At 39.9% G+C, this 12,893-nt stretch overlaps 1 protein-coding gene across 4 annotated transcripts in view; it reads right to left on the bottom strand.

Annotated features, from left to right (window-relative positions):
* Positions 1-12,893, bottom strand: part of KCNT2 (potassium sodium-activated channel subfamily T member 2) — a 614,388-nt gene that overhangs the window by 357,775 nt on the left and 243,720 nt on the right. The gene's annotated exons all lie outside the window — the stretch shown is intronic.

Below are 12,893 nucleotides of genomic sequence, written 5' to 3'. Positions count from 1 at the left end.
AAGAATCGGATTTGTTTGACCAAGCAGTGGTTCCAAAGGATAGACTTCTATTCACATATGCCCCTGATACAGGAGATACTGGATAACAACCCAGATGACTTCAGGAATTTTCTGCGGATGACTGATCCCAGTCCTGGGCACATCCCAGTAGCTGCTCCAGTTTGTCTCCCCACTTATCCAGAAGGAGGTCACCCATTTAAGAAGACCCATATCTACAGAGCAGAGACTGGTTGCTACCCTAGGATTTTTGGCCACAGGAAGGACACTGACTGATCTCAAATACAAAACAGAAAATTAACTGCAAGCTCTGGGTTTGATCATAACTGAGACCTGTGAGTATATCGTACAAGTTCTGCATGGACAGTATATGAAGGTTGGTGAAAGAAATAGTCTGATTTAAAACAAACTTTTTTTTATTAAAATAGAAGCCAAGCACATCAACATCATCCTCATTTATATAGCGTCATTAATTCCGCAGTGCTGTACAGAGAACTCATTCATAGCGGTCCCTGCCCCATTGGAGCTTACAGTCTAAATTCCCTAACAGACAGAGGGAGAGAGAGACTATGGTCAATTTGATAGCAGCCAATTAACGTACTAGTATGTTTTTGGAGTGTAGGAGGAAACCAGAGCACCCGGAGGAAACCCACACAAGTACAGGGAGAACATACAACTTCACACATATAAGGCCATTGTCTGGCAACAAAATTATGATCACCGTGCTGTGAGGCAGAAGTGCTAACCACCAAGCCACCGTACTGCCCAGCTTACAGTCTAAATTCCCTAACATACACAAAGACTGAGAGAGACTAAAGTAAATTTAATAGCAGCCAATTAACCTAATAGTATGCTTTTTGGAGTGCGGGAGAAAACCGGATCACCCAGAGGAAACCCACGCAAAAACGCGGAGAACATACAAACGCCACACAGATAAGGCCATGGTCGAAATCTAACTCATGCCCCAGTGGGGCAGAGAATATTAAAAACCACACAAACAAAATATATACTGTCCATTGCCAGCATACAGTAGATTAGGTCTGATTCAGGCCTATAGGCAGGAGGGATATGGAACTCATGTCTGCACAGCAGAAAATATGGTATAGCAAAACAAATATTTTTGAGAACTGAGGGCAAACATGTGCTTCTACTGTATGGCAGCATGCAGTGGAAGTGCTGATTTGGGCCTATAGGCAGGGAGGGGTATGAGACCCATCTCTGATGTGCAGACCAGAAATGGGCTGAAGAATGGCAACCAAAATTAATATTTTAAGTAAAATAGGCCACACCTAAAACATATAAAAACTTATTTTATTTAAAACAAAAACATCACAGTTGTCACAGCTGTTCATAATGGTAATGTTCACTATTTTCCAAGGGTGACCGATATACTGTAGCATACTTGTGCTTCCCATAGATGTTGAAGTCCTGTAGGCAGGAAGGGGTACTTGTTTGGCTTACCATGCTGGGATGTTGCCTGTGGAGTGGTATTGAATATAGTGACTGAAATCGGTGCAGCCGGAAATGCCAATGCCCATGTGTGTTGAGGAATTGTGTCAATATAGAGTCTTGTGAGAGATCCCCGCTCTGTGCCCTATAAATCATATAATTAACTAAATGTTCCATCTCCATTCGCATTTCGACAGCAAACCTTCTCTTTTTTGCCACTGTTGTCCCAAGCAGGTCACATTTGTCTGATTCCATTGCCATTAACTGGGTTGCAGACGCTATAATTTTTCTAGTAATCACGTCACTTTGTTCATGGTCACGTAACCTTTTTTCCCCCTCCTGCCAGTTTGATCCTCTTGTGGATTGGTGGCTTTAACAGTGTCCTGTGTGAGTCCATCTGTGGTAACCTGTGTCAGTATGTCTGTGGTTTACTGGCTGTCTTCTGTCAGTTGAGTTCCATGGGGTGTTCCACATTACTCTGCCACATCTCAGAATCTGGCTTCAGATAAAGCAGCTGGCTGTGTAATAAAAACAGAATGTAAACTATTACGTGTTAGTATGATAACACATGCAAGTATTAATTTACATTACAACAATCTTTCTCTTACAGTTTCCTGCAAGAGTGGAGGAATGACAACTTAATGCGCAAGATTTTTAAACACTTTGGAATTTCCCAAATTGTGGCAAACATGTGAGAATTATGCCACCCTCAAACAGTGGATCCTATTATTACAACTACATAGGATTCTTCAGCATTATCCTGATGATCATAGTGGATGCCAACTATGAATTTCTATTCGTGAACATTGGTAAAAATGTAAAAGTGTCAGGATGGTGGGGCATTGGGGCAGACTCCCTTCCATGACAAACTTAAGAACAATTCACTGAATTTGCTACCACGCACCAAAACACAATTTGGACTAAATTTTGTTTATGTTGCTGATGAAGCCTTTGCGCTGCACAACAATATATTAAGACCTTATCTCCAAAAAAGTCTCACACCAGAAAGAAGGATTTTTAATTATAAATTATTAAGGCGAGTTGTGAAAAATTCAGGAATTTCCATTCCACCATAAATCTGCACCTAGTCAAAATAGATAATGTAGTGAGGGCTTTTTGTGTCCTACACAACTTTCTTAGGCGTAATTGTCCTGGAGTACAGAGTGCACCGAGTATTATTTAAAATACTTTAAATGTTGAGAGAGTGGTAGGGTTGACACCACATGAGTCTTCACATATGACAAATGTCAGCCACATGGCAAAGCTAAACAGGAGGGCTTATTTAAAATATTTTAATTGTGAGGGTGCTGTGTCCTAGCAGAATGATATTTTGTAATTTATGTACATTCGCATTGAATGTTATATTGAATAACTTTCTTTGTCAGCGACATGGAAAATATATATTTTATGCATTAAAAATGTTGTATATTTACTTACTATGCCACTTGCAGGTATGTCGTCTGAGTGTTGAACATCAGGTGAGGAACTGCTCTCCATCTCCATGCTGCAGATAGACTGTCTTGCAATTTGATCATCACAGATGAAATAAGGGAGTTGAAAATACCACAACTTGGGCACATAAACATCTTCAGCTTCTGCCCCAGATCTTTTGGAGCCCTCCAACTTATTAAGTTTCTTTTTAAAGACAGTCCTCATGTTCTAGATCTTCCCGTTGACCAACTCGACAGTTGCCCCTGAATAATGGGTAAGGCTCACTTTCACCATTTCATCCAAAGCCAAGCTCCTCTTCTGCCTTTTAGAGTATTCTTATTATTTTGTTTTCCACAAGTAGGTACGGGACCTGTAGGCCTCATTGATGTCCTTCATGAGCTCTACAGTTTTGTTTTTCTAACAAAAAAACAAACAAGTCATATTTACATATCCCGCCCAAAAATACACAAACTCTCATGCAATAAAGTACTTACTGTTACGGTCTGTGAGACATGAACCTGTGCTAATCCCAATTAGCACTGGCAGGCCAAGGACGGGGAGTCTAGCGAGTTCCCTGGTATCCACCAAGAACCGCCACAAGCTGATGAGAACTCGTAGGTCGCAACCCCCTGAACTGTCTCAGGATGTAACACAAGGCCCAAAAGATGGAAGGCGTACCCAGGAGATATATCAGTGACTGAAACCTGGAAAACCGAGTATAACACAAGGTGGTCAGGCGGATAAGAATCTAGTGCATGAGTGATTAGGCACAGAGTGGTCAGAGAGGCTAGGATCTGTTACATAAGTGGTCAGTCACAGAATGGTCAGACAGGCTAACATCCGGTACACGAGTGGTCAGGTGCAGAATGGGCAGACAGGCTAAGTTCAGTACACAGGAGATCCAGTAGTACGTAGTCAGACAAGCCAATTTTGGTACACAGAATATCCAGCAATGCGTAGTCAGACAAGCCTAGTTTGGTGCACAGAAGATCCAGGGAAGCATGGTCAGACACGCCAAGTACTATACACAGTAGAACAGCAATGCGGGGTCAGACAGGCAGAGGGAAATTGATAGAGGGAATTCAGAGGGAACAAGGAGAACAACCAAGAGGGCAGCAAAACAGAGAGTCTGCCGCTCAACAGCACTGTTGCACTGACACAGTCTGAGTGTCAGTACAGCATCTGAACAGAGAAAGCAATTCAAAACACCTGCCCCGACAGATAGGTCATGTGACCCGCTACCCAGAAGCGCTGAGATTGGCACGAACGGGATGTCGCTGGAGCATGTAGCAGGTAAGTTTGTTACACTTATCTTGCTATAATCACAATTAAATAAGGTAAATAAATGACTGTATCTGTTCCCATACTTGAGCAAAAATTCTTCCAACACAGCTGCAAACATGAGGGCTATGAAAGAATGAATGCTCAACCACAATGCTCCACTCTGCTGTGCTTGGTCCATACCAACTGTGAACACCCATGTCTGCGTCTATAAAATTATAGAGGAGCCCGTCTGTTACCAGCTGTACTTGATATGATGGCGGATGAACAGGTGAAAGAAAGAAGTGATGGAGAGGTGGAGGGGGATAGAGAAGAAGAAGCAATGGAAATGGATGAGGTTATAAGAGCCAAATCAATGAACCTAAGGGAGATGGAGATGATGGTGAAAGTGCTGGACCAGCATGACTAAGACGGTCAAAAGAATAAATACTGAAAAGTCAATCACCAAAAGGAATTAATTATGCAGAAGCTCCTGCATCTGCTATGCGAAAAAAAGGTAACAAAAGAGGTGGTCTGACCTAAAGAACAAAGAGCACAGAAGGTTGATGAGAGTATGAATGAACATAAAACAAAAACATAAAAAAGTGAGTATTAAAACATTGTAAAACTAGTTAGTAAACGGTGTTAGTAATTAACGGTAAAAATAGCGATTAGTATAATTAGTACAGAAAGAAAAGTGTGTGAATAAGTGTGCTGCATAGCTACACGAAAAATTAAAATGGAAGATGATGTAGTGACTATAAAAAAAAAGGAATCACTGAAGTTGTGGAAATAAAAGAACTGAAAGAAAGTAATTAAACATTGTAAAACGGTAAAAAAAAAAAAACTAAGGTGTACCCTGTACCACTGTATTAAAAAATGGTTTAATTATTTTATCTTATGGACCAGCATGGCAGCATACTGTGCTAGATCCAGGACAGACATCAGCATAAAGTGATTTCAAGCAGTGTCTAAGGTAAGCAAATGGTAACTGTCACATAAAAAACAATATTATGCTCTGTTTCTTCGTTAAACATAATTTAAATTATTTTCCTTTCTTCATTTAGATACAGAGCCGGACTGGGACTAAAAATCAGCCATGGCATTTAAAGTACACAGGCCCACCTCAGTTCCAGCAGGAAAGAAAATATGTGCTGCCGCCCAGCGGCGGCGCCGAACAGGGCGTGACCTCTTTGTGTTGTGGGTGTGATCAACATGGGGCATTGATACATACATTATAATAATACATTACATTTATCACGCTCTCCCAGTCATATCACGCCATCCCCCCAGGCACATTATGACACCCACAGCTCACTGTACTTATCTATGCTTCTGGTGCTACAGACATCCATAAGGGTGGGAACTTCCTGTAGAGTGAGCAGGGAAGCTCTTTGTCTCATGAGATTACCAAATCTTGTGATACTTAGAGCTCCTCAGCTTGCTCTGCAGTCTGTGTCCTGTACAGGAACTGGGAGCAGCTATCAGTTCCCTTTCCCTAACCAGACCTGAATTAAGGCTCAGGGGCCTGGGGTATTTAAGACATCAGGGCCCCTATTATGTAACATGGTTATCATTTTAGACAAATGCACAGGCACTACTGTTAGAAGCACACAGCTTTGCCTTCACAAGCAGTATGTTGTGAAGCGGGACATACCTCCCAACTGTCCTTGCAGTCGGACCAAATCAGGACTGCCCCACCAGAATCAGGACAGTTGGCAGACTGTCCTGCTCTCTCCTACCTGTCTTGGTCACTTTCACCACTTGTAGCAGCTGGTTTCTTTAGCTCAGTACATTCTTGTCTTGATCCTGGAATATTGGATGTCCTATTTTGAAAAAAAATGGGTACATGAGATTTAGAAAACTCCAAACAGCCCCGGTGTTAAAACAATAGCACTCACATTTTATAATTAAGCCTCCCTCCAGTCCCCACAATAATAATATTCACATTTAATAAGTAGACTTATTTCCTCCAACCAGCCCCAACATTAAATTAACAGTATACCCATTTACTTTAAAACATATTTCCCTCTCTCCAAACAGTCCCAGCAATAAATTAAATAGCATTAAAGTTTAATAAATATAGCCATTTTCCACAACCATCCCCGACAATAAATAATTCATATTTAATAAATAGCCCTTCTCCCCAAAATCAGCCCCATATTCAATTGATAGCCCTAAACCACCCCAGCATTAAATTAAAGGTTCCTTCACCGCACCTTAAATAATTAGCCCCCACCTACACTCCACCATTAAATAGCCTACCTCCCACACTATATTAAGATCCTCCCTTCCCTGACATATTATATCAAAACACACTATTTGCCACACAACCACACTATTAGCCACACACACACTATTTTCCACACAGCAACACAGACACACTATTACACACACACAGACACTTACCTTTTTACATCCAGCAGCAGTACTCTGCACGCTGCCCAGCGGACAGAGAATCAGTGACAGCCGCCTATGCGAGCAATCACATGGGACAGCACCATGTGACAGCTACCGTCCCATGTGATTGCTCGCATAGGCGCAGGGCCGGATTAACCATAGAGCTAACTGGGCTACAGCCCAGGGGCCTATGGCATCCAGGTGGCCCTTGAAAGTGCTCAGCAGCAGTATTGATTGGTCGGGGGCGGGGGCGCCCCCGGTGCAATCAGTGCTGCTGAGCACTTTCTCCGGCGCGCTGTAGTCTCCTTACTGAGGAGATCTCGTGAGTCTAACTCAGATCAGGCATGCGGACTGGCCCATCTGGCCATCGGCCCTTCTGGCTTTTGGCAGAAGTGCCAGATAGTCAGTCCGGCCCTGTTTAGATACCATTGTCATTGCTGACAAAAGTTAGGAAGGAGAGAAGGAGGGTACAGGCAAAAATATTTCTATAACTTCCAGTGGGCTAGGAAGATGGAAAAGCTAAACTAATATTTTAAAGAATAGAAGGCTAACATAAATGATGCGAAGAAAAAGTTCCACAAACTGGAGAAAAATTACCTGGACTTGTTTCACATGTATGAAAAAGTTATGTTTGAAGCCTGTAGCCAGATAAAAACTTAAATTAATAATTAAATTATACCACATTTATGTGCACACAGAGTTGCACTATTTTGTGTTTATTTTTCTTCCCCATGTGTACGTCTGCTTTCACCATGGATGAATTGTGACCGACATCTGTCCCACTCATCAGTGAATTAAGTATTTTTATGTTTATTCTTATCTTCATGTGAGAGATAAACAGCGCTGGTTGGGTCCCTATACTATTGTGAGATTATTTGGATAAATCAAATAGTGTGTAGTTGACTAAGGTACCTCCCAGAGGCAGTTGAAAGTGAGGCGCTGAGTAGAAATCTATTTTTTCTGTTCTTAAATTAATAATAATTACTACAGAAGTTTAGAATTTTGAAAAACTAGTAGGTTAAGTTGTTCTTCAATGTAACGTTATTTTTTTATTTATTTATTTTTTTAAATTGACATCCATTTTTAAAAAAAATGGCTAATGTTTCAAAAAAAAAGGTATTGTAAACATCTTTCCGGTTTATTTGGTGTACTTGCTAGATAAGTAGGCCTGAAATAAAGGCAAAACCAGTGAACATTTTCTGAGGTACAGACACAGGGTGGACGCAGATATACAGAATATATTAATAGTCAGCCGTTATCATAGAGGAATGAACAGTCATCGTGGGTGCAATTACAAAAGGTGGACATATTAATACATTATATATATATATATATATATATATATATATATATATATATATATATATATACACACATATACACATACATATATTATATATACATATATACCCTAACCACATTAAGTTGTTAGAGTATGTAACGTGGTTGAAGTGGCAGTATGGAACATATAGGTGAATGGAATTTGATAATTTTATTTAATTTTTTTAACACGTGTCCCCTCTCTAATCAGGTTGTAGTACTTCAGCATTTAAAGACTGATGTTTGGACTAAAATTTAGTGTCTAAAATGCCATGTCTACCGACCGCAAAGGAATATTTTAACCCCATTGTACATAGGGTTACAGTGCTTTAAATACTTGAGTATCACCACTAAGTGGGCACTTTGGAGTCACAAACTAAACCATAGACCTAAACAGGGGGACAAGTCTGACTGTCCTTGGTGTAATATAAGCTTTTTATAGACAGAACACTGGAGGTATTATTATTGGAAACATAATTAAATTATTATGTATAATGTCTAATGGCAGTTATATATATATATATATATATATATATATATATATATAGCGTGTGGTGGGATGAAATACACCTGCATGCCTCTTCCTGCCGGAACATACAGTACATACATTCATACATACATGTCTCTTCTGGTCGGAACATACATACATGCATGCCTCTTCCGGCCGGAACATACATACATGCCTCTTTTTGCCGGAACATACATACATACATACATACATACAAAACTTTTCCTGGCGGAACATATATACATTAATATATACATAAATGCCTCTGCCTGCCGGAACATAAATAAATACATACATACATACATACATACATACATACATACAAACATACATACATACATGCCTCTTCCTGCCAGAACGTACATACATAGATATAAACATGCCTAGCCAAGTGATGCTTATCTGCGTCAAAATTTGGTGTTCATGTTTCTGAATTTGATATTATACGTATTTTAACTTTACGAAAAGCTACCATAGACAATAAACCTTACGGTTTAATATGTCCGATTAAGGTTCCTTATACTTACACACCATCTAAAATGTAAGCAAACTATTGAAACACTTCCACTCAAACTCCAAAAGCAATGAAATTACGACGATTAAGGCAGAAATCTTAATGGACGTGTTCCTTGAGCAATACAGACATGGTATGTCATCACATCCTGTGGATAGCTGCAGATTCAGCACTATCTTGAAGTGAGTGCTGTCACTCACAAAATGATGGAGCTGATAATTCACAGATTTGTGTGTTCACTGGAATACACACATACAGTACAATTACATTTTCTTGGTTTAGCTTTATCGTAGGGCCTGGGTGTCTTATAAAGAGACAGTAGAGCAACTTCATAAAAAAGAAGAACTCCAAAAACTCTGCAAAGCATTCCTCCCTCCAAGACTGTGTATGCTCCTAACAGATACCTGCACAACATAGCTCATCACCAAACAGTATTTTCTCCCAAAAGATCCTTGCAGAGCATCCCTCCACTCAAAACACTACCTGCAGCTGACAGACCCCTGCACAGCATCCGTCCTGTCGACATACTACCCCCTCCTGACAGATCCCTGCACAGCATTCCTCCCATAGGCAAGGATATTGCTGCTAGTGAGATTGTACCTAAATCAACCATTTATTGTATCATCAAGAACTTCTAGGAGAGAGGTTCAATAGTTGTGAAGAAGGCCTCTGGGCCCCTAAGAATGTCAGAAAGTGCAAACACTGTCTGATAAAGTTGATTCAGCTGCGGGATCAGGCACCACCAGTGCAGAGCTTGCTCAGGAATGGCAGCAGGTAGGTGTGAGTGCATCTGCATGCACATTGAGGCGAAGACTTTTGGAGGATTGCCTGGTGTCAAGAAGGCCAGCAAAGAAGCCACTTCTCTCCAGGAAAACATCAGAGACAGACTGATATTCTGTGAAAGGTACAGAGATTGGACTGCTCAGGACTGGGGTCAAGTCATTTTCTCTGATGAATCCTCTTTCAGATTGTTTGGGCCATCTGGAAAAACACTTGTCTGAAGAAGGAAAGGTGAGCGCTACCATCAGTCCTGTGTCATGTCAACAGTAAAGCATCCTGAGACCATTCATGTGTGGGGTTACTTCTCAGCCAAGGGAGTGGCGGCACTTTATTCACACAGCCATGAATAAAGAATGGTACTAAAACATCCTTCAAGAGAAACTTCTCCCAATCTTCCAAGAACAGTTTGGTGACGAACAATGTATTTAAAAGCGTGATGGAGCACCTTGCCAAGAGACAAAAACTAAGTGGCTCAGGGATCAAACAATCAACATTTTGGGTCCATGGTCAGGAAACTCCCCAAATCTTAATCCCATTGAGAACTTGTAGTCAATCTTCAAGAGGCGGGTGGATAAACAAAATCTCACAAATTCTGACAGACTCCAAGCATTGATTAGGCAAGAATGGGTGGCCATCAGTCAGTATGTGGCCCAGAAGTTGACTGAGAGCATACCAGGCCGAATTGCAGAGGTCTTTAAAAAGAGGGGTCAACACTCCAAATATTCACTTTTTGCATAAATTTAATGTAATTGTCAATAAAAGCCTTTGACACTTATGAAATGCTTGTAATTTTACTTTAGTATACCATAGCAACATCAGACAAAAAGTTCTAAAAACACTGAAGCAGCAAACTTTGTGAAAACCAATATTTGTGTCATTCTCAAAACATTTGGCCATAACTGTACAGGTATTAATAGTTATAATAGATGCAATTATAATTATATATTAATATATGTGCCATTATTAAAAAAAATATTTATATACACAGAGATATAGGGAAAAAATGTAATTATGTTCATATAATAATACAGAATTGAAGAGATGGACACATGTCACGTTGAGGGCACCACAGTGGCTTAGTGGTTAGCACTTCTGCCTCACAGCACAGGGGTCATGAGTTTAATTCCTGACCTTGGCCTTATATGTGTGTAGTTTGTATGTTTTCACTGTGTTTGTGTGGGTTCCCTCCAGGTGCTCCGGTTTCCTCCCACACTTTAAAAACATACTGGTAGGTTAATTGGCTGCTATCAAATTAACCTTATTCTGTGCTTCTGTCTATGTGTGTTAGGGAATTTAGACTGTAAGTTCCAATCGGGCAGGGACGGATGTGAGTGAGTTCTCTGTACAGTGCTGCAGAATTAGTGACGCTATATAAATAGATGATGATGATGATGATGATCAGTATATTAATAAGTCTTTAATGAGATTATGTATTTTCACATGATTACAATGCATGTTGTATAGACTTGCATACAGGAACACAAAAATTAAATATGGAACATGTAAAACAGGTGTATTATTGATTCACCATTAAAAGAAAACTATTCCCATTTGCTTGACAATTTGACAGCGCACCACATGACAGACGTAGAGACATCATAAATTTAAATATACACTCCCAGAAAGACGTCGCTGATGGAGGAACTATCTGCAGATTGTCGGACAGATGGTTGTGAGTACGTACACACTGCGGGATTAGAATGACATTGTTCCATCGCTGAACGTCACTATGTGCTTTGGAATGATAATCATTCATTGTTGCAGCTTACACACTAATGCAATATCGAAAACACTATAGTGTGTACCCAGCCTTAGTCAGGGAACTGGATGATGAATTAAGTAAGCCATGATAACCCGTGTGATCTTATTATAGTACAAAATGAAAATCATTGCATTGTGTGTTATTTATCATAATTCCTCAAATAAAACTTAAAGACTCATTCAATTTGTACACTGCTTTAAGGTACAATTCCCCATATTGTTCATTTTAAGGTACAATTACCCATATTGTTCATTTTTGCGTCTTAGAAACCAATTTAGATGAAATATTGTGGAAGACACTTATAACTCTAATCATCTAAGTAATAGCTGTAACCCTGTTTCTAACAATTTGCCAAAACGCAAATACACTACAAGTCTTATAGATTTTCTTGTTTTCATTTTTATGCTTCCAAAAATAAAAATTGGTAATTGTTAGTTATAAAGGCGCTATGTGACATGGAGGCTGAAGATGAGCAGTGCAGGGATCTATTGTCTGTGTCATAGTCTGGGGTCGATCTTAGGAATTAGAATTACCACCGACACTGGATTGCTGCTAGGTTCCTGCCAGGTGTATTTCATCCATTACACACTGTCCACCTGTTCACAATGTTCTTAAACAGCTGGCAGGCAGAGCAGTGGGGGCTGTCCGGGATAAAGGAGGGACAGCCCTTAAGTAAGAGATCTTCCTCTAATCATATTACATAACCATTTGTAAACGTTTCAGGAAATGATCAACTATTTTCTTGTACACATTTTTTTCTATGTACACAAGAGTGTGAGAATGTGTGAAGAAAACAAGCACTTTGAACCTTGTACAATACTTGTCTGATTTAATAAAGTCTGCTCAGCAGCTCGATATGTTTTTTTTTCTTTGCCTTTTTTCACATATGTCTGCCTGCAAGTTTTCCAACACAGTGTTACAACATGAGTACTCATTTAATTATTTATGCATATATGACCATTACCATATTTTATATTTACCCTGCACAGACACTTTTTCTACCTTCACAATTTCAGCTGTCCCATTGGTGTTGGGTGTCATACACATCATAAAAACTCTCATTGTTTAACAGTTTTGTATGCAGAATGGAGAATTTTAATTGAAGGTGACGTTAAAAACTTATATATATTTTAAATTAGAGTATAGAAAATACACCATGAAATTACAGTCAACTGACCTAGCACATGTGCACGAAAGTCTGTCTCTCTGTTAATACACCATGTACTGCAAATTATAAGGATATTATAAATCATAGGCAGGCCTAATGTGGCAACCTGTGGAGGAGTTGAGGCATTATGGCTGCTGTACCCCATGTGTACTGTCCAGTTCCTGACTGATTAAAGTGGGAGCTGTGATAAAGAACCACCACACAGCCAAATAGTGAGGCCCACAGTGTGCACAAATCTGAATGGTGCAGCTTGCTGTTTTGAAGCTACATACAGCTGCTGGTGATAGTTGAGCATTTATTAACA

Source organism: Mixophyes fleayi, chromosome 8 (genome assembly GCF_038048845.1).
Source record: "Mixophyes fleayi isolate aMixFle1 chromosome 8, aMixFle1.hap1, whole genome shotgun sequence".
NCBI lineage: Eukaryota > Metazoa > Chordata > Amphibia > Anura > Limnodynastidae > Mixophyes > Mixophyes fleayi.
This window is presented reverse-complemented; position numbering and strand designations above follow the sequence as displayed.